Source organism: Solanum stenotomum, chromosome 9, assembly GCF_019186545.1.
Source record: "Solanum stenotomum isolate F172 chromosome 9, ASM1918654v1, whole genome shotgun sequence".
Classification (NCBI taxonomy): Eukaryota; Viridiplantae; Streptophyta; class Magnoliopsida; order Solanales; family Solanaceae; genus Solanum; species Solanum stenotomum.
The window spans coordinates 24,345,814-24,366,610 of record NC_064290.1 but is presented as its reverse complement, the minus strand read 5'-3'; the positions used below and the strand labels follow the sequence as shown (position 1 = coordinate 24,366,610).

Here is a 20,797-nt window from a genome sequence, read left to right as displayed (position 1 = left end):
CTTGCTCATATGACATACTTTGTATGTTCTAGCAAAACTGTAAAAGTTTTTGCAAATTATTCAACTAATTACGCGCAACCTACTTCATTCAAAAGAATATAGTTCATTTAGCTTCCTCCCCAACCTCGTGTCTACATTTTTTTACCACTTAGCCTTAGGTGCATATTTATTGTTATGCTTTCTTTTGGATTAACTTCTTGTGTCTGATTTTCCCAACCATTAAGCAAAAGAAGAAGTTCCACCTGGTGTTTCTTCTGATCATTTCCTTTTTATCAAGTTAGAGTCTGGTGGTGCACTGTCCTCGTTGACTATTACCAATTCGCTGAAGATGTTTTTCCCCAACCTTTGGTACACCATTTTCCTACTGACTAGGGATTGTTAGGTGGTCCACCATCCTCCTTGGGCTGTCCCCAACTCGCTAAACGTACTCTTTCCCAACCATCAGTAGACCATTTTCCTTTTGACTGTCTACAGCTCACTAATTTCAATACTTCCCAACCTTCGGTAGATCATTTTCTTTTTGTCGTGATAGGCTCAAAATGTATAGTTGACTGACTTCCTTTTTGCCCTTCTTTACTTTGATCCTCCTTTTTGATATATCTACAAGGAAGAGTGGTTGTATTTCCATTTTCTATAATGTTCCTTGTCTTAGAACCCTTTTTAAAGGGAGTAGCATGGCAAAACAGCTAATATTTTAATGTGGGTATTTCGACATAGACATCCATAAAAGCAGAAATGTATTCGCTAGTACGCTGGATACAGTTGTATATGTGTTTCACTTCTCCTTTCCCAACAGCCCATGTGCCACATTTTGAGACAGATCGCTGAAATCCTCAACCTATAAAGATCACGGATAAGTCGTTAATACAATACTTCAAAGATTCCTTAGCCTAAAGGAAATTAGTAAATGGAAGATAACTACACTGATGGAGCAAACTTAGGAGTACCATGTTTTAAATATCCACGATACTTTCTTAGGTACTTGCACATAGTCCTTTGGCCCATAACTTCTCAATCAACAATAACTGCAACGAATTGATACTACGATAAGCCAGAAAACTGGATGTTTGTTAGGAACTCGGTGTCTCTTTAAGATGATATCAATTTACTAAATTCATAGTACCTTGACTAATAGTGTAACTAGAAACTCAGCCATCGACTCTTTTTGTTTCTCTTGCCATAGTTCACAAACGTATACAATGACTTTGCCACCGCATCTGGATCAGAGCTATCTAATTCCTGGGAATTTTTATTTCCTACTACAGTACTTCACAACACTCTTTACTGGTACTAAAATTAGTACATCCCTTCCAATATGGCAGAAAACAGCGGCAGTATTGGAGGATTTCATGTCTGTGAAGTTCACATGACCTAAAATGAAATACAAAAACAAATTATTAACCAAGCAACTGCATTTATAGCACTCTAGAAAGGGCTCAAATAAAACTAAAACCAAAATAAGCAAAAAAGCATTCAGAAGAAGTTAATAAGCTATGGCCTTCCTAAGAAAATATAGATTTGTTTAATTTTTTCAGCAATCAATAATGTTTTTATTGACAAAAAGGGTTAAATTCAATAAAAAGTCATCAAGAGCAATAGTAATGTTTGTAAAGCACCCTCTTGTACATTCAAGTTCCATAATATGTAATCAAGAAACAAAGAGTAAGATGGAAATAGAGAAATAACTTGTATGTACTTGGTTCATACCTGCAAATGAAAAGCAAAAAAAAATATTACGAATAATGATTTTGTCTCTTGAACTATTAATTAATATTATGTGCTTTCATCAACATAAACAGTTGATATCTATCAGCACATACATAAATTTACCATGTATCTTCTTCTCTAAAAACAACTTATGAACATTAAAACTTTATACTTCCCTAATTTTTGGAATAACTAGGATTCAGTGATGTTTACATGTTTTACAAGTTAAGATGAATTTCAAAATTACTTTTAAAAATAATTAAAATAAATTGTATATCTCTTATCTTGTTTTGTTTTTCAATCTATGTTCTAATTGATGCACCTTCCGAGTTCAATTTGAAATTTTGTTGGTATTTCTTAAAAGAATGGAGCAACAAAAAGAATGGATTGAAATGACTTTCAGTAGCTTTCAATATTTTTATTAAGCATTAGGGGCATTAAACAGCTAATATAAAATACATAATCTCAATTATTAAAAAATTTACAAATCCTAAAATATCTTAACAACTAAATAAACCCAACTAACATTCAAAATTTTAATTTATCTAAACTAGACAATATATTTTGCTAAGAACTACTATAATAACTAAAAGAAAACTTCAACACTTATTCTTTGGTTTAGTTACTGCAATTCAAAAAATGTACCTCTTGAATTTCTACTTTAGTAGTTGATGTTGGATTCTTTTCATTGTTTTTGAACTCGCCAAACTTCTTCTTTTGATTTGGTGCTTCAAAATACTTTTCCATGACATTGTCTTGTGTACTACTTTATTTGAAAGTTCTTTAATCTGAACTTTTGTAGGATTTGCAGGGAGAGGTTGTTTGGGTTTTTCTTCCATCACAATATCATATATCACATCGATTACAAAATATGATTTTATTCTCACAGACAAAATTTGATAGTTTTCATCTATGAAAATTTTTTGGGCATTCTAAGAGAGATTTTTGCTTGCCATTTTTTTTGGTTAAAAATTGATTTAGAAATGCATGTGCGTTGAAAAAAGTACGGATTGAAATTTGTAGCCTTGATGGGTTAAAATGGATAGCATTGGAGGGTTAAAAAGATAGCCCTTTTGGGTTAAGAAGGTAGCCCTTAGAGGTTAAAAACTCAATGGTTGTTCTTTGGAAGAATTTACAGATACTGTAAGATAGATGAAGCTCTTGATACCATTGTTGGTGTTTTTTTTTAAAAACGGGGCATAAAAAAGAATGGATTGAAATGTCTCTCAATGGATTGAATGACTTTGAGTATATTTCACTGATTTTATTAAGCATTGGGGGATTTAAAAAGCCAACATAAAATACATAATCTACCTAATTTAAAATTTAAAAATCCTAAAACAACTTCACAACTAAAACAACCCAACTAAAATTCAAATTTCAAATTTATCTTAAACTAGACAATTTATTATGCTAAAAACTACTGCAGTAACTAAAAGCAAATATCTACAAATTCCCCTTCAAGAAAAAAAGTGAAATTTTGTTTTATGCTACCAACAAAGCCCATTGGTTCCTTTTGTTTCTTTTTTTTTTTTTGCTTCTCTCTAATTTTCCACTCCCATTCGTCTTTTTGACTTCCAAAAATACAAGGCATAGTCTTAACTTGTGAAATTTCTTTTACTACCGTTGTATTTTTTATCTCATGGGGCATATGATGGAAATTTTCTATTTGATAATGTACTTCAAGTGCAGCTACAGGAAGTGATATAATGGTTATCCTTGGAACACAGGTAATTGTGTTAAGATATAAAGCCCTCTTGCACTGCTACAATGCTACCAAGAATCAAATAAGAAGACTTCCAAACTATTAAACAACTCTACATATTCCAAACATACAAGAGATTGCAGAATTTTACCAAAAGACTCAGCTTCTAAAACTTTTCATCGAGTGAACAAATCATGTGTATTAACTTCGACTTTGAAACTCCGTCCCTGTTTCTACTGATATATCGCACTCGATTCTCGTACCATAATCAACAACTTTCAGAAAGGGCACTTTGGCAGCTGTTATTGGATGAACACTAGAAACATGCCCACATTCAGAAGCACGAAAATCCACAGATGTAATAAACTAAACATACTAAACCTTGAAGAAATAAAATGAAGGTATAAATAGAGTAAATATATACAGAGGATTCAGATAGTCCCAAACAAACAATCAAAACATGAAGGGGTGTATAATCCTAGTGGTTTCACATTTAATAATATGAGCTAGGACTAGGCTATCTACTCACGCAATGGTTGATGTTTTGCTTGGAAGGGTCTTGAAGTTTGGAAGAATCTAAGGGACATACTCTTCATAGTTTAGAAGAATATCGAATGTAGCCTAGACCAAACTCTATCCATGTATCAATCAATGTTGTTCAATTTATAATTTCCTATTCAGGTTGAAACCCCAATCACAATATACAAACCCCTAGTCTTTTCCAAATTGTTTAGATCTTATTTGTGTTTATTCCCTATTTATTTGTTTAATCTTGATGAAATTTCAACTGTTAGATAAAACCCCTCATTTTTCATATATACATATTTGTTGAAAAATCAATTTGATATCACGTTTGAGTGGTGAAATCAACAGAAGAAAGTACCATATACCAATCCTTGTGGTTTGACCCCGACCTCCTAAGTTGGGTAATTATTTTGCATATGACTGCTTATTGTCAGAAATATGAGACATAGCTGAGCGTTTATTACTTCGGAAACTTTAGAGTAGCTTTCACGATCCAAAAATGGATGTGATGTCACTTGTGTATTCTCACAAAGACAAGCCCGCCTCGACCTAACAAAACGAAAGAACTAAGGAAACTAAAGAATGATTAACATAAGAGCAACAAATTTATTCATTCTAATATAACCCCAAAATTTGTTTATCATGTGTACAAGCCACTAATGTATTAAATAAAGAATTGAAAGATAATATAAGTCTCAAAGTCTTTATTTCTTTAATAGAACAAAACATAAAGTAAAAGCAACAAGAGGGCCCGTTGGGATGACAAGCAGCTACCTCTTAAAGTCCTTTGACAAGGCTCAAAAATAGGAGAAGTAGAAAATCACGCGGATCCGTGCTTGGAACCTACACAAGTGTGGAAGCAAGGAGTGAGTACCAAAAAACACAACCCACGAATCAAAGCAAAAGTAGATAGAAATCAAGTACCCCTTTAATCCCAACTGAACCTCCTCATACTTTAACCTGCATAGAAATCAGTCCAACCTAGTAGTTCTACAATCACTATAACAAATATGATATATAACTACGAAATTATTAGCTGCATCAAATTTGTCACTAATTGTTCACTTTTAGTGACACAATTTACTTTTCGTGCCTAAATATATGAGACACATATTCTTAGTGACGAAACATAAAAATCCATAGCAAAATTTTGTCCACTAAAGTTTTCCACCAAAAAATTAATTGGCATCATTTGTTAAGTAGTGCTAGTCACGAATTTAAAGTTATCAGTGACACATTATTTCGTCACTAATAATGTATCTAATTCATGACAATTCTTTTTGTCTTAAAATTTATTAACTTTTGGAGACAAAAAACTTTCATCCAAAAAAATATGTTGTTACAATATCAACAAATTAGAGTTCGTAGTTAAATATTATAAGTTAGCTAAACAAAATTAGATTTAATTATTACATTTATTTTCGTCACTAATAATATAAATAATTGATGACAAAGATTTTATTGTCTCTAATCAATCTGTGATTTAGTGACAACAAAAAAATTGTCACAAAATATGTAAGGTGTTAAATAGCGACGACTTAAAATTTGTAGGGAACAATTCAACTATTTGCTACGAAAAAAATTTCTAGCTAAATACAATTTTTTTTTTGCTACAATCATTCATAATTACGAGTGACAACTTACAAAAAGAATAATACAAGTGCTTCATAAGAAATAGACAGAGTCCATTCGTTAATTGACAAGGGAAAAAATATTAAAACCAACAAATTCGATCGATTTTGTAAAAATTAGGAAGTTCAATTCATCAATTTTCTTAAATTACGCAATTATAAAATGCATCATTTGAAAAATACAATCTGGGTTATCAGTACCATGAGTGGGGTACGGTTCTACCACTAGATTGCTAATATTTATTGGTTTAACACTTTTATTTTTTATTTGATACACTTTCATCGATAAAGACGATAGAAAAATAATTTCTCAAGCCTCACAATCTAATTCAATCAAGTAATTACAATAATATTTCGGAAATAACAACTCCCAATTTATACATTTTAAAAAATTGGTAAAATAAACTGAAAAAACTCAATTCCAAAATTGAGGTTTGAATCAAACAATCTTTACTTGAAAATGTTACCCAAAGCATTTGGAACTCATTGGCGAAAACTATTTTGAAAAAGGATTCAAAATTCAGTTAACAATCTCTATTTTACTAAAGAAGTCAAGTTCTTGAAACACCTTGCCATATGTCAATAATAATCTCAAGTTTTGATGTTAAAATTCATAAATAATAAAAGGGAAATGAAGTTTTAGGATCACATAGGCTTACCCAAATTATTTAGCACAAAAAATCTCTTAAAAATCACCTCCAAGAGTTTTACAAAGCTCAAAATGCGGAAAAATTGGTAAGATCCTAAAAATGTCAAGAAAAAAGGGTCTATGATGTCACAAAAGCGACTTAGGATTCGCTAAAGTGAACCCCTCAAAAATTGGGACCATCGCGAGCAAAAGTGAATAGCCCTTCGCAAAAACGAGGGACTGACCAGGGGGACCCATGGCGATTGCAAGAAGGTCCTCGCTAATGCAACCATCACGATCGTGAAGACCCTGTCGCAAATGTGGGGTCTACAGACACAAGAAAACACTGCCAACAAAAAAATCATCGAAAGGACCCTTGGGATTTGTTTGGAACCCCCCACACACAAACTATATATGCAAAATGACTATACTCGATGAATAGTATTGTTGATTCACACAACTAAAAATGGGGAAACCCATCTGAATTTGGCTCATCTGTAATCGAGCACAAATGCACAAGACACCAAAGTTGTTATTATTCAAATATGGAAGACCCTACAAAAGACGATTGCAAAAGGACACTAGAAAGAATGACGTGTTCTTAGTCAAGCTTATGTTGAACTCGTACCCCAGCTTCTAGACCACATGCAATTGTATTTCAGGGTCCCCTGTTTGGTCATAGAATTGAGCAATCACAGAAATAGTCCGATATATTTGTTACATTTTGTCTGCCTCTCGATCACCATTGCCTTTGTTCTCCTTTGGATTATCAATGAAGCGTCTTCTTAATTGACAAAAAAGATGATTACCGAGTAAAATGAAAAGTGACCAACTGTCACAAAACCATAAACAAACAGAACAAGAAGGTTCCATACGTATTCTAAAACATATGTATCACAAAGTCCTAGATTATTTACACAAATTCCCAGTTGAAAAAACATGACACTGGCCATTCAATATGTTGTTGGCTACACAAAATGTACTGAGCCGAAGTAAGGGGCCACTTTCATGTAGGAATCGGACCTTCTAGATTATGGTTGTCTAATTTGAGGAATCATACAAGTCCGATATACCAGTGATTTTTTAGGAGTGGCTAGGCATGTTGAACCTTCAAGAACATTACCTAATCATACATGATGTTATCTTAATTTAAAGAATGTAGATGCATTATTAGACTTGTAAGGAAATCAATTTTTTGGTTCCGTGCCACCGTGAGTTTTAAGGTATTTTAATCTAGCTTACAACAGGACGAATTCAAGATTACCGGAAAGCTTGGGAAGCCTTCAATATCTCATAGAACTCATGTATCGAGTAATATTGATTAATCTTTCTCTAGAACATAATAAATTAGATTCGCAAAATGTTTGCACTAAAATTCTTAGATTTGTGCTATAACAATCTTAGTGATAAAATTGCAAAGTCATTAGAAGTTCTTGTGTATCTCAAATACCTTAACTTCTCATTCAATAAACTTAGTGGAGGAATTCCCACTGGTGGCCCTTTCACAAATGTAACAAGTCAATCTTTTGTGTCAGATGATGCACTCTATAGTGACTTCCCGTTTAACATAAAACAACACTAACCAAATCAACAAACAACTCAAGAAGAACAAGAGTTCTTATAGGGTTATATATTTTGTAGGGAATGGATCACTCCTCACGTTGTTGGATATGTGGTGTTAAAATTGAGAAACATAAAGAATAATACAAATCAAGAAGATGTGTCTCTTGGTAAAAGGCAGAAAAGAATTTCCTATTATGAACTTGAATAGGGAAAAAGAAGGATTGAGTTAAAGCAACTTGCTTGGTAATGGGAGTTTCAACATGGTCTACAAAGGGACACTTAAGGATGGTATCCTATTCGCACCAAAGTTTTTCAATGTGCAATTGGAGGGAGAATTCAAAAGGCTTGACACGAAATGTGAAATACTCCACAACCTCCACCATAAAAATCTGACCAAAGTCATTACTAGCTACTCCAACCTTGGCTTCAAGGCCCTAGTGTTGGAATACATACCCAATCAGACGCTTGATAAATGATTATACCCTTAAAATAATTTCTTGAATATATTGCAGATATTAGATCTAATGATAGATATTGCATCTGCAATGGATTGTCCTTGCTTCTACACTTGTGTAGGTTATGAGCTAAGATCATTGTGATTACTCCTCTTCTTCATCCGAGGATTATTATGGAGAGTTTGTGAGGTAGCTGCTAGTTATCTCAGTGGACAGATCTTGCTCTTTTATTATGTTCTTGTTCTATTCTAGAAACAAAGACATTCAAATGTGTACTTCTTGAATATAATGTAATACTTAGAGGCTTGTAAAATGACAACCAAATTTTGGGGGTTATAATTGAGTTATGTTATATTATTTGTATTATTGAGGTTATGATAATATTTCATTTTGTTTACTTTCGCATTTATCCTTTACCAGTATATGTACCCGCGCGTTGCGCGATTAGATGATAAATGTAACCATAAATCTTGATTTATTTTCAAATTTTCAAATTTTACTTATTATAAGATAATATTATAAAGTTTATTTGAAAGAATGCCTAACATTTAGCACATTGATATGTTATAATACAATATTTATGTGAATAAATCAATATAAGCTTAGTTTATCCTCTAAATTTGACAATATACTTTTTTTTAACATTATTTAATTTATTTATTTATAACATTATTCAAAATTATAAATACTTTCACCCTATTCATATTATCCTCTCGTCAGAATAATAAAGATATAATAAAATCTAATCCTCAAATTAAGATACTATATGACTAAGAAAAATCATATGATTATGATAACGCTTACATAAAACTAAGAAGTTTTAATCACTTGAATATCAAATTATAGGCATGTTATTCAAATTTTTAAATTATGTCTTTCAATTTCTCTAAAAGTCATATATCAAGTATATAATATTTTAAAATTTTATATAATTATATGTAATATTTTAGTACAATATAATTCTTACGTTGAATGATATTTTCAACTGTAAACCCACTTCTAAAAATTAGTGGGTCCCATCAAAATAATGTTACTCGGTATTTTATTTTTTTTACACCACAAAGTCTTTGAGATAAAAGTAAATAACATATCAAACTTATTTCTTCGTACTTTAATCAAAAAACAAAATGAATGAAGAATCAATTCACATGAAAGCAGTTCTATCACTCAAATTATAAAAAATAATTTCAGATTAAAAAAATTAAGAAACAGGGCATATGGGTACATGACTACTACACTTTATATTTATTTTTTTAGAGATCTTTACTTAGTTATTTAAAACAACCATAATTATATATTTCATGATTTTTTAAATTTAATTTAATATAATTACTAATAAAATAAAAGGTTATCAACACAACTTTTCATTGATTGTAGAACAGTATAAATAGTGAATAAGAGTTATGAAACTGTTTTTTTTCGTTAATATTCATTTATATAAACTAATAAAAAGACTTTATAACAAATAAGCATAAAACAATATTAATTTAACTTGTCAAAAGCAAACTATAAATATAAACTGTTAATAAACAGTTTAAAGTGTTCGAATTTTTTTAGTAATTTGTATATATATAGAAAATAATTAAAAAATATCATAACTCCCACAAAAGGAATTACACACGTAGTTGAATACGTACTAAAATTTGAATTTTTTTAAAAAAACTGTAAAACGTTAAAGTAATAGTAAAAAATTGATATTTAGTATCTTTCAGTTCTTTTTAGTGTTTCCAATCTTTATTTTTATTTTAAAATTTTAAATTAATTTTATAATTTATATAAAAAAATTATGGTGTTAACATGTGACAGTTGACACTATTTACTTTTCTGTTATATATAAATAGATGACTATTATCTGCATTTGATTTTTCTATAAATAAGGAGGAGTTGTGGAGAGATAATTAAAAATAATTCAGATTAAAATTATGATAACTTCCTACAGAAAAAAGGAAACACACATAGTTAACTAAGTACTAAATTTGAATCTTAAAAAACTGTAAAAAAAAAACTAATGTAATAGTAAAAATTTAATATTTAGTATCTTTCAGTTCTTTTTCTCTTTTCTTTCACGAAAAAGGGCCAAAAATACCCCTAAACTATTCAAAAAGGTTTAAAAATACCTTTCATTCACCTATTGGGTTAAAAATACCCTTCAGTCCACTTTTTTGGTCAAATATTACCCTTAAAAGGAAAAAACTTACCTGCACCAGGTGTATACACCAAACTAATGCAATTTCCATTATTATGTAATTTAATGAAGTAAAACACGTGTTAATTAATTATGGTTAAGTAAAATGAACTATAAATTTAAACACATGGCATGCATGTATTGGTTTGGTGTATATACTCGGTGGGGGTAAGTTTTACCCCCCTTAAAACTAACAACCTTTTATTTTTTTAATTTTTATTATTATTAATTATTACATGGCATCATTCTATTGGATAAATTTAAATTCCAACCTACAAATTTTTTTTCTACCCATCTGACCCATATCCATATTTTTTTATCCAAACCCAACTAAAAGATTCATCAAAATTAAAAAATTTGATCATCTCTTCTCTCCCCTTCAAACGTAATAACTTATTTTTTTTCTCATCACCATATACAACCTCAATCAATGGTAATTAAAATAATGCATATGTTCATATCATTGGTCAACCAAGAACTAGCGAATTTAATACCAATTAGAACTAAAAAGCTCTTATTGATTGTGTTTAAATTTGGTCAATGCCACCATTAAAATAAAGTCTAATAAATCTTTTTAGTGTAACCCCACTATGAAAAATTGATTTTTTTTTATGAATGGTGTGAACCAAAAGGAAGAAATGAGAAGACCCAATTCAGGTTACCTCAATGCCACCATGAAAACACAATAAAGAACGACTTTTTTTTAGTGCAACTCCACCATTGAAAAATTGAATCTTTTGAAAAGGGTGTGAACCAAAAGGAAGAAAGAAACAAGACCCAAGACAGGTTACCTCAATGCCACCGTAAAAAAACACAATCAAGATGTCACAACCCAAGGGTACCCCCTAGACGTAACAAGGCACATAGAACCCTAAAAGGCTCCATGTAAGCCACTTAGCATATCATAGCATAAACATAGAACAATAAAGAGTAAAAATGCATTTCAAGTCCAAAATTTTCATAAAGGAAAGCGGAAGCCTAGATTTGTCTCAATTAGCTATCTATTACAATACTTGAATAAAAATAGGGTCACAACCCATACAACATAATCCGAAAGTCAAATACAAGAATGAAACTACTAAAGGAAAATATATGTCCTCGAATAATGATGACTCACCAACAAGCAAGGAGAAATTATCAAATCCAAGCTCTAGCCACAATGGGGACCACCTTGAGAATCGGACCCTACACTTGGGGAAAATATGGGTTAGTACAAAAATGTACTAAGTATGATAGTCATGCATAAAATCATGAAAAACATGCTAAAAGGGACATTTTAGTTGAACACATGCAATTTACTAAGTTAAAGCATCATTTTGAAGGTAATGGAAAAGCATAAGTCATAAGCATAACCAACTCATAGATCATCATATCATAAGAGGAAAACATCATACATACCCTCAAAGCATACTTGTGCAATGCATGAATAAGATCCCATAATCCCACCCATACTAAGTAAAGCGTCTTGAGTAACTATAGTTCATAATTCATATTCTTGTTCATACTATCATAAAGGGGAATAAGCCTTAACCGACATAGACCATGTGAGCTTATCATGAAATCTAGTGTCTACCCCACACCGAAAAGGGGTTGTCTTACTTCCCTAAGGTAGAACCATACTCTTAGCTTAGGTGGATACACTAGCCAACTACCTATGTGGGCATATAGTTTATGGGATAAGGAGATTGCTTCTAGAAACCCGAACTCAACTAAGTTATAAGGTTTCCATCTCATGAGATACATACTTCGGGAACCCGGACTCAACTAAGGTACAAGGAATCCATTTGGAAAACCAGATTCAACTAGTGTAAAAACTTCCATTGGGAAGCCGGACTCAATTATCATATAAGCTTCCATATCATATTCATATCCACTCGGTGCTAAGCATTAATTCTCATAGATTACATATTAAGTCTTGACTTAAGTTCATACACCTGGAAGAATGTCTTGACACTCAATCCAACATAGTTCATACTATAACTCATAGATTCAATAGGGGAGAATAGCCTTACAACCTTAGAATCATCATATTGTGAGAACACATTTCACATCATATCATATTTATAAATAAGTGTGTACATGAGGATAACCTCCAACAACACCACAACTAGATCATAATCATATTCACTTTAATCTCAAAGATTTCTTAAAGCATATACATAACCCTCATAATCATGCATAATCTCATACTTTGCCCTTCAAGGACCATAAATCATATTCAATCAACACATCTAGAATTACTACAATAGACATGGATAATAACATAATTCAATTAGTTCAATTACTATAAGCATAATCTCATAATACTCTTCTTTCTACAATTCACCCACATCACAAGTTCATAAATTGGGAATATGGGGATTTCATGGATTCTTGGGAGATTTCATCATAAAACCATAATAAATCATCAATTCAATCATAATATAAGGTAATTAAATCAATAGAAATGTTTTTGAAAGGAATCCATGACTTGGAGTAAAACCCTAGCTTTTGGGAGAATTATTATCTTTAAAATTGAGTTTTGAGCGACTCCATGGATGAAGACTATCCATAAGGAATACCATACCTTAGCTATGAATCTCCAAAGAAACTGAGTAGAAAAGCTTTCTCCTTCAAACCTTAGCTTCAACTTTCTTCTTCTTCTTCCTTGGAGTTCTAGAGAGAGAGTTTTGGGGAAAAGTTGGTTTGATTTGGGATTTTGGAATTATGAGGAAAATGACTAAATTTAGGGGTCTTAAATCAAAATATAGTTAGTCTAAATTAATACAAAATGGCGTTACTTAATATTAATAAAAACCAGAAAACCCCATAATGCCCTGAAGTGTAATTGTGAAATGGCAGTTTTAGGCCTCACCCACGACCACACGACCACGGTCCGTGGATGGACCCACGTGGCGTGCTGGTGAACCGCGGGTCAAGGTTCTTAGACTTGGTTCCTGGGGCCTTGACCTACGGCCCCTAACCCACGAGGCGCTGGAGGACCTATAGGGCGTGAGTTGCCCTCATGGGTCATGCCCAGGCAACCTCCTTAGGTCCTCCTCAAGGACCCATGATTGGTCCTTGGGGTTCGAACCTTGACGTTGTAACACGTAAACATTTATTTTAAGGTATGAGGAGGTACATTTAAGGCTCTAACCCTAACATAAAGATCTAGTTTATTCTATTAGTTTTTGGAGTGTTACGATATCTCCCCCATGGGAACATTCATCCTCGAATGACAATCTAGACACCTTACAAAATTAAAGACTCAAAACTAGAAGCCCATCATGCATTAAACATCAAAATAATGCACAATTCAAAGGAGGAAAATTCAACTCCATCTAAAACATAATCAATGCAACACAAGGAAGTAGGAATGACATCTAACAACCTATTATGCATGAAAACTCAATATTTCTCATATTCATAGGAGGAACTACCTTCTCCAACTAAAAGCATGCTCAACACAATAACATGGAGCCAATATGCAGTTACTCTCAAAAACATACTAAAGCATCTTCATCAACTCATCTTATGAAGTCAAGTAAGAAACTCATACTAAATGCACAACAACATGAGGAACATAAATCATGAAAACTCATTTTCTTACTAAACATGAATTTCATCAAGAACGTGCATAACATAAGGAAATCATGGAAAAACACATATACACACATGAATCCCAAAACACTAAAACTCAAGAGACACTAATTACCTCAAGCTTGAATAGGAGTAGAAGGAAAAATATGAGGATATCAGGACTTCATACCGGCCTCGGCCTCCCAAGTAGCACCCTCAACTAAATAATTTCTCCATAAAACCTTCACGGAAGCTATTTCCTTGTTTCTCAATCTTTTGACTTGCCGGTCTAGGATCTCTATTGGAACCTCTTCATATGAAAGGCATTTGTCACCTCCCAACCCTTATAAGGGACTAATGGATGTCGGATCTCCAATACACTTATTAAGCATAGAAACATGAAATATTGGATGAACTGGAGCCAACTCATTTGGCAAATCCAACTCATAGGCAACTTTCCCAATACGTTTCAAAATTTGATATGGGCCTACATACTGGGGACTAAGTTTCCCTTTCTTGCCAAATCTCATCACACCCTTCATGGGTGAGATTTTCAAATAGACTCAATCATTAACTTCAAATTCTAAATCCCTTCTTCTCACATCGTCATAAGACTTTTGCCTACTTTGATTCGTTCTCAACCTCTCTCTAATGAGCCGAACTTTCTCAATAGCTTCATAAACCAATTTGGTACCAATAAGAGCAATTTCACCTACCTCAAACCAACCAACTGGAGACCTACATCTCTTACCATACAAGGCTTCAAATGGAGCCATACCGATACTTGAGTGATAACTATTATTGTAGGAAAACTCTATTAATGGAAAGTGGTCATCCCAATTACCCTTGAAATCTATAACACATGCCCTTAACATATCTTCTAATGTTTGGATGGTATGCTCCACTTGCCCATCGATTTGGGGATGAAAAGTAGTGCTAAGCTTAACCTTAGTACTAAGTCCTTTTTGGAATGACTTCCAAAAGTGTGAAGTAAATTGAGTACCCCGATCCAAAATAATAGATAAAGGGACCCCATTAAACTTCACTATCTCTCTTATATACAACTTGGCATAGACTTCCGCTGAATGAGAAACCTTGACGGGAATAAAGTGGGTTCATTTTGTCATCCTATCTATAATGACCCAAATAGAATCATTTTGCCTTCGAGTGTGAGGCAAACCCACAATAAAGTCCATATTTACATCTTCCCACTTCCAAGTGGGAATACTTATATTTTGGGACAAGCCTCCCGGCCTTTGATGCTCAACCTTAACTTGTTGACAATTAGGACATTTGGCTACAAATTCCGCAATATCTCTCTTTATACCATTCCACCAATAGACTTCCCGCAGATCACGGTACATCTTGGTGGCTCCCGAATGAATAGAATACCGAGAACTATGATCTTCTTCTAAATTCCTTCCCTCAAACCATGAACATTCGGAACAGATAACTGACCTCGGTACCTAAGCACCCCATTCCCCCATTAGGAGAAAGCCTTAATGGACTTCTTGAGTACTGACTCTTATAACTCAACTAATATAGGATCAAGGTCTTTTTTAGACTTCATATCCATCATAAAGGACGATTCGGAACCATTATGGACCATGACACCATCCTTGGTTGAATCCACTAGTTGGACACCTAGTCGGGCCAATCTATGCACCTCACGATCTTTTCATCCTCTACATGAGCCACACTACCCATGGGAAATCTACTAAGTGCATCCGCTACTACATTAGATTTTTTGGGGTGATAAAGGACACTCATATCATAATCCTTAAAAAGTTCTAACCACCTTCTTTGACGAAGATTCAAGTCCTTTTGACTAAACACATATTGAAGACTTTTGTGATCGGTGAAAACATCCGCATGGACCCCATACAAGTAATGTCTCCATATTTTCAAGGCAAATACCACCGCAGCTAATTCAAGATCATGGGTAGGATACTTTTTCTCATGGACTTTAACTTGCCTTGAAGCATATGCAATCACTTTACCATTTTGCATGAGGACACATCCCAACCCCACTCTAGAGGAATCACAATATACCACAAAACCATCCGTACCATCCAGTAAGGTTAACACCGGAGCGGATGTAAGTCTGTTTTTCAACTTTTGGAAGCTTTTCTCACAAGCCTCCGACAACTCAAACTTAGCTTTCTTTTGAGTCAAAGCCGTCAATGGAGAAACAATGGAGGAAAACCCCTCAATAAACCTCCTATAGTAATCGGCCAAACCCAAAAAACTTATAATGTCGGGAGGATTTAGAGGTCTAGGACAACTCTTGACCGCATCCGTCTTCTTAGGATCTACCTAAATAACCTTTCTTGACACAATATGAGCAACGAAAGCTACATACCTCAACCAAAACTCACACTTGCTAAACTTTGCAAAAAATTGTTGGTCCTTAAGAACTTGCAACACAATTCTCAAATGGTACACATATTCATTCTCACTCTTTGAATAGATCAAGATATAATTGATAAACACAGTCATAAACATGTTTAGGTATTGCCTAAACACTCTATTCATCAAATCCATAAATGTCGCTGGAGCATTTGTCAATCCAAGTGACATAACCATAAATTCATAGTGACCATACCGGGTTCTAAAGATCATCTTGGGAATATCAACCCCTCTCACCCTCAATTGGTGATAACCCGAATGAAGGTCAATCTTCGAAAAATAGCTTGCCCCTTGAAGTTGGTCAAACAAATCATCAATTCTTGGAAGATGATACTTATTCTTGATAGTCACTTTATTCAGTTGATGAAAATCAATGCACATTCTAAGAGACCCATCCTTCTTTCTAACAAACAACACCGGATCACCCCATGGAGAGATACTCGGTTGGACAAAACACTTGTGTAACAAATCCTTTAGTTGATGTTGTAACTCTTTCAACTCTACAGGAGCCATTCTACAAGGAAGAATGGAGATAGGTTGCATATTCGATAAAAGGTCAATACCAAAATCTATTTCCCACTTGGGAGAAATACCAGGAAAATTATCGGGGAAAACATTTGGAAACTCATTCACTACCGGAACCGACTCTAGAAGGGGTTTCAGACTCAACATCCATCACCCTAACAAGATGGTAATACACCATTTGGAGATCATCTTCCTAGCTTTAAGACAAGAGACAAATTGACCTTTAGGGATAGAATCCCCCCCCCCCCATCCACTCAAAGATAGGCACATTTGGAAATTGGAATCTAACCACCCGAGTCCTACAATCGATAGAGGCATAACATGCAGGCAACCAATCCATACCCAAAATCACATCAAAGTCTAACATATCTAACTACCGAATCCACCAAAGTAACTCTATGGGACAAGGAAATGGGACAAACTCTATTGACTCTTTTAGCCACCACTGAGTTATCAACCAGGGTAGAGACCGAAAAAGGTTCTACTAACACTTCCAGGAGTATTTCAAACTTCATGGCCACAAAAGGTGTCACAAATGACAAAGTAGCATCGGGATCTAACAAGACATATACATCAATATAAAAGACTTTTAACATACCGGTCACCACATCCGGGGAGCTCTCTTGGTCACCTCGGGATTAAAGAGCATAGAAACGGTTTTGCTTTTGGGCATTGGAGTTTGAACCACTTGGAGGAGCTTGTTTATCTTCCCTTACCTTAACCTTGAGCACTGGAAAATCTCTCATCCTGTGGCAAACCTTCCTACAACTAAAACACCTATCGGTACCAACAAGGCACTTGCCATCATGCTTTCTACCACATTTTGCACAATTAGGCCTAGCAATATAAGAACCACCACTATTACCTCCTTGAGGTTTAGGGTTGGTAATCCTATCCTTGTTAACCCTTGAAGCACTAAAGGAGCCTTGGTTGGAGAACCTTTGAACCTTCGTCTACCTTGTCCATCGGACCTAGCAATGGAGAAGTTCCCATCACCGGTTCTAGCTCTTTTCACCTCCCTATTCTTTTTCTTGAGTTTTGACTCATCAATTTGTTGAGTGTACACCATAAGCCTTGAGATAACCATGTCATGATGGAGCATTGCCGTAAAACATTCTTTCTCAACCAAGTCGGACACACCCATCAAAAACCTACTCATCTCATCCCTCAAATTTGCCACCATAGATAGAGAATACTTGGATAATTGGGTAAATTTCAAGGCATACTCCTTGACACTCATGCTACCTTGCCTAAGATTAATGAATTCTTCCACCTTATCTTCCCTCAACTCTCGGGGAAAGAATCTATCAAGAAATGTCGATTTGAATGTTTCCCACTCAACCAGGCCCGCTCCTACGGGTTTTCCCCTCTACTATAGATCATACCATACTTTGGAAACATCTTTTAGTTTATTGGCGGCTAACTTTGCCTTTTCTTGTGAAGACACACCCATAATAACAAGAATTTTATAAACCTCATCGATTAACTTTTGGGATCCCCTTCCACTTTAGAGCCATGAAATTCGAGAGGGTTCATTCTAGCAAAATCCCTAACTCTAGAAGCAGTCGAATTCACATTAGGATTCACCGGAGCTACAACTTCTCTATTGGCTTGAGCCGTCACAACTTGAGCCAACATTTGGATAGTAGACCTAAACTCCGCATGGGTAACATTCTCAACCACAGGATCACTTGGAGCTTGATTAGCTTGAGGAGGGGCTCCTTCATTCATATTGTCACTCTCCATTCTTCTTGTGTTAGCCCTTCGTGTATTCATATCCTGAAGACACAAGAAAAGGATTAGAAGAGTAAAACTCTAAGGCACGACTCAAGAGTAATGAAAGAAGTGAGGTTTCTTAAACATCCTATAGCCTCTCACTCATAAATGTGGCGCGCTTCACACTCATGAACAAGACTCTACTAGACGTGGCTTATGAGACATTATCCTAGAATCATTCTAAACCATGTACTCTGATACCACATTTTTCACGGCCCAAGGGTACCACCTAGACGTAACAAGGCACATAGAACCTGGAAAGGCTCCATGTAAGCAACTTATCATATCATAACATAAGCATAGAACAATAAAGAGTAAAAAACGTATTTCAAGTGAAAAATTTTCATAAAGGAAAGAGGAAGTCTAGACTTGTCTCCATTAGCCATCCATTACAATACTTGAATAAAAATAGGGTCACGGCCCATACAACATAATCTGAAAGTCAAGTACAAGAATGAAACTACTAAAGGAAAATATTTGTCCTCGAATAATGAGGGCTCACCAACAAGCAAGGAGAAATTATCAAATCCAAGCTCTACCCACAATGGGGACCACCTTGACAACGGGACCCTACACTTGGAGAAAATGTAGGAAATATGTGTTAGTACAAAAATGCACTAAGTATGACAGCCATGCATAAAATCATGAAAACATGCTAAAAAGGACATTATAGTTGAATGCATGCAATTTCCTAAGTTAAAGCATCATTTTGAAGATAATGAAAAAACATAAGTCATAAGCATAACCAACTCACAGATCATCGTATCATAAGAGGAACACATCATACATACCCTCAAATCATACTTGCGCAACATATAAATAAGATCCCATAATCCCACCCATACTAAGTAAAGCTTCTTGAGTAACTATAGTTCATAATTCATAATCTTGTTCATACTATCATAAAGGGGAATAAGCCTTAAACGACATAGACCATGTGAGCTTACCATGTAATCCTGTGTCTACCCCACACCGAAAAGGGGTTCTCCTACTTGCCTAAGGTAGAACCACACTCTTAGCTAAGGTGGATCCACTAGCTAACTACCTATGTGGGCATATCGTTTATGGGATAAGGAGATTGCTTCTAGAAACCCGAACTCAACTAAGTTATAAGGTTTCCATCTCATGAGATACATACTTCGGGAACCTGGACTCAACTAAGGTACAAGGAATCCATTTGGAAAACCAGACTCAACTAGTGTAAAATCTTTCATTGGGAAGCCGGACTATATTATCATATAAGCTTCCATATCATATTCATATCCACTCGGTGCTATACATTAATTCTCATAGATTACATATTAAGTCTTGACTTAAGTTCATACACATGGAAGAATGTCTTGACACTCAATCCAACATAGTTCATACTATAGCTGATAGATTCAATAGGGGAGAATAGCCTTATAACCTTAGAATCATCATATTGTGAGAACACCTTTCACATCATATCATAATTATAAATAAGTGTGTACATGAGGATAACCTCCAACAACACCACAACTAGATCATAATCATATTCACTTTAATCTCAAAGTTTTCTTAAAGCATATACATAACCCTCATAATCTTGCATAATCTTATACTTTGCCCTTCAAGGACCATAAATCATATTCAATCAACACATCTATAATTACTACAATAGACATGGATAATAACATAATTCAATTAGTTCAATTACTCTAAGCATAATCTCATAATACTCTTCTTTCTACAATTCACCCACATCACAAGGTCATTAACTGGGAATATGGGGATTTCATGGATTCTTGGAAGATTTCATCATAAAACCATAATAAATCATCAATTCAATCATAATATAAAGTAATTAAATCAATAGAAATGTTTTTTAAAAGAATCCATGACTTGGAGTAAAACCCTAGCTTTTGGGGGAATTACTATCTTTGAAATTGAGTTAGGAGGGACTCCATGGGTGAAGAATATACATGGATGACGGACTAACATACCTTAGCTATGAATCTCCAAAGAAATTCAGTAGAAAATCTTGCTCCTTCAAACCTGAAATGACCCAAAAGGTTCTTAAAAATGTGCTTCGGAAGTTACCGGAAACTTGTTTAGCTTTATAAAAAAAAATCCATTTCATTTTTTGAAAATCCGACTTCATATTCTTGT

The 20,797-nt window shown here is 34.2% G+C and overlaps 1 pseudogene; it reads right to left on the bottom strand.

Moving 5' to 3' along the window:
* Positions 1 to 311: 311 nt before the first annotated feature.
* LOC125877387 (uncharacterized) lies at positions 312 to 18,074 on the bottom strand (annotated as a pseudogene).
* Positions 18,075 to 20,797: the final 2,723 nt, after the last annotated feature.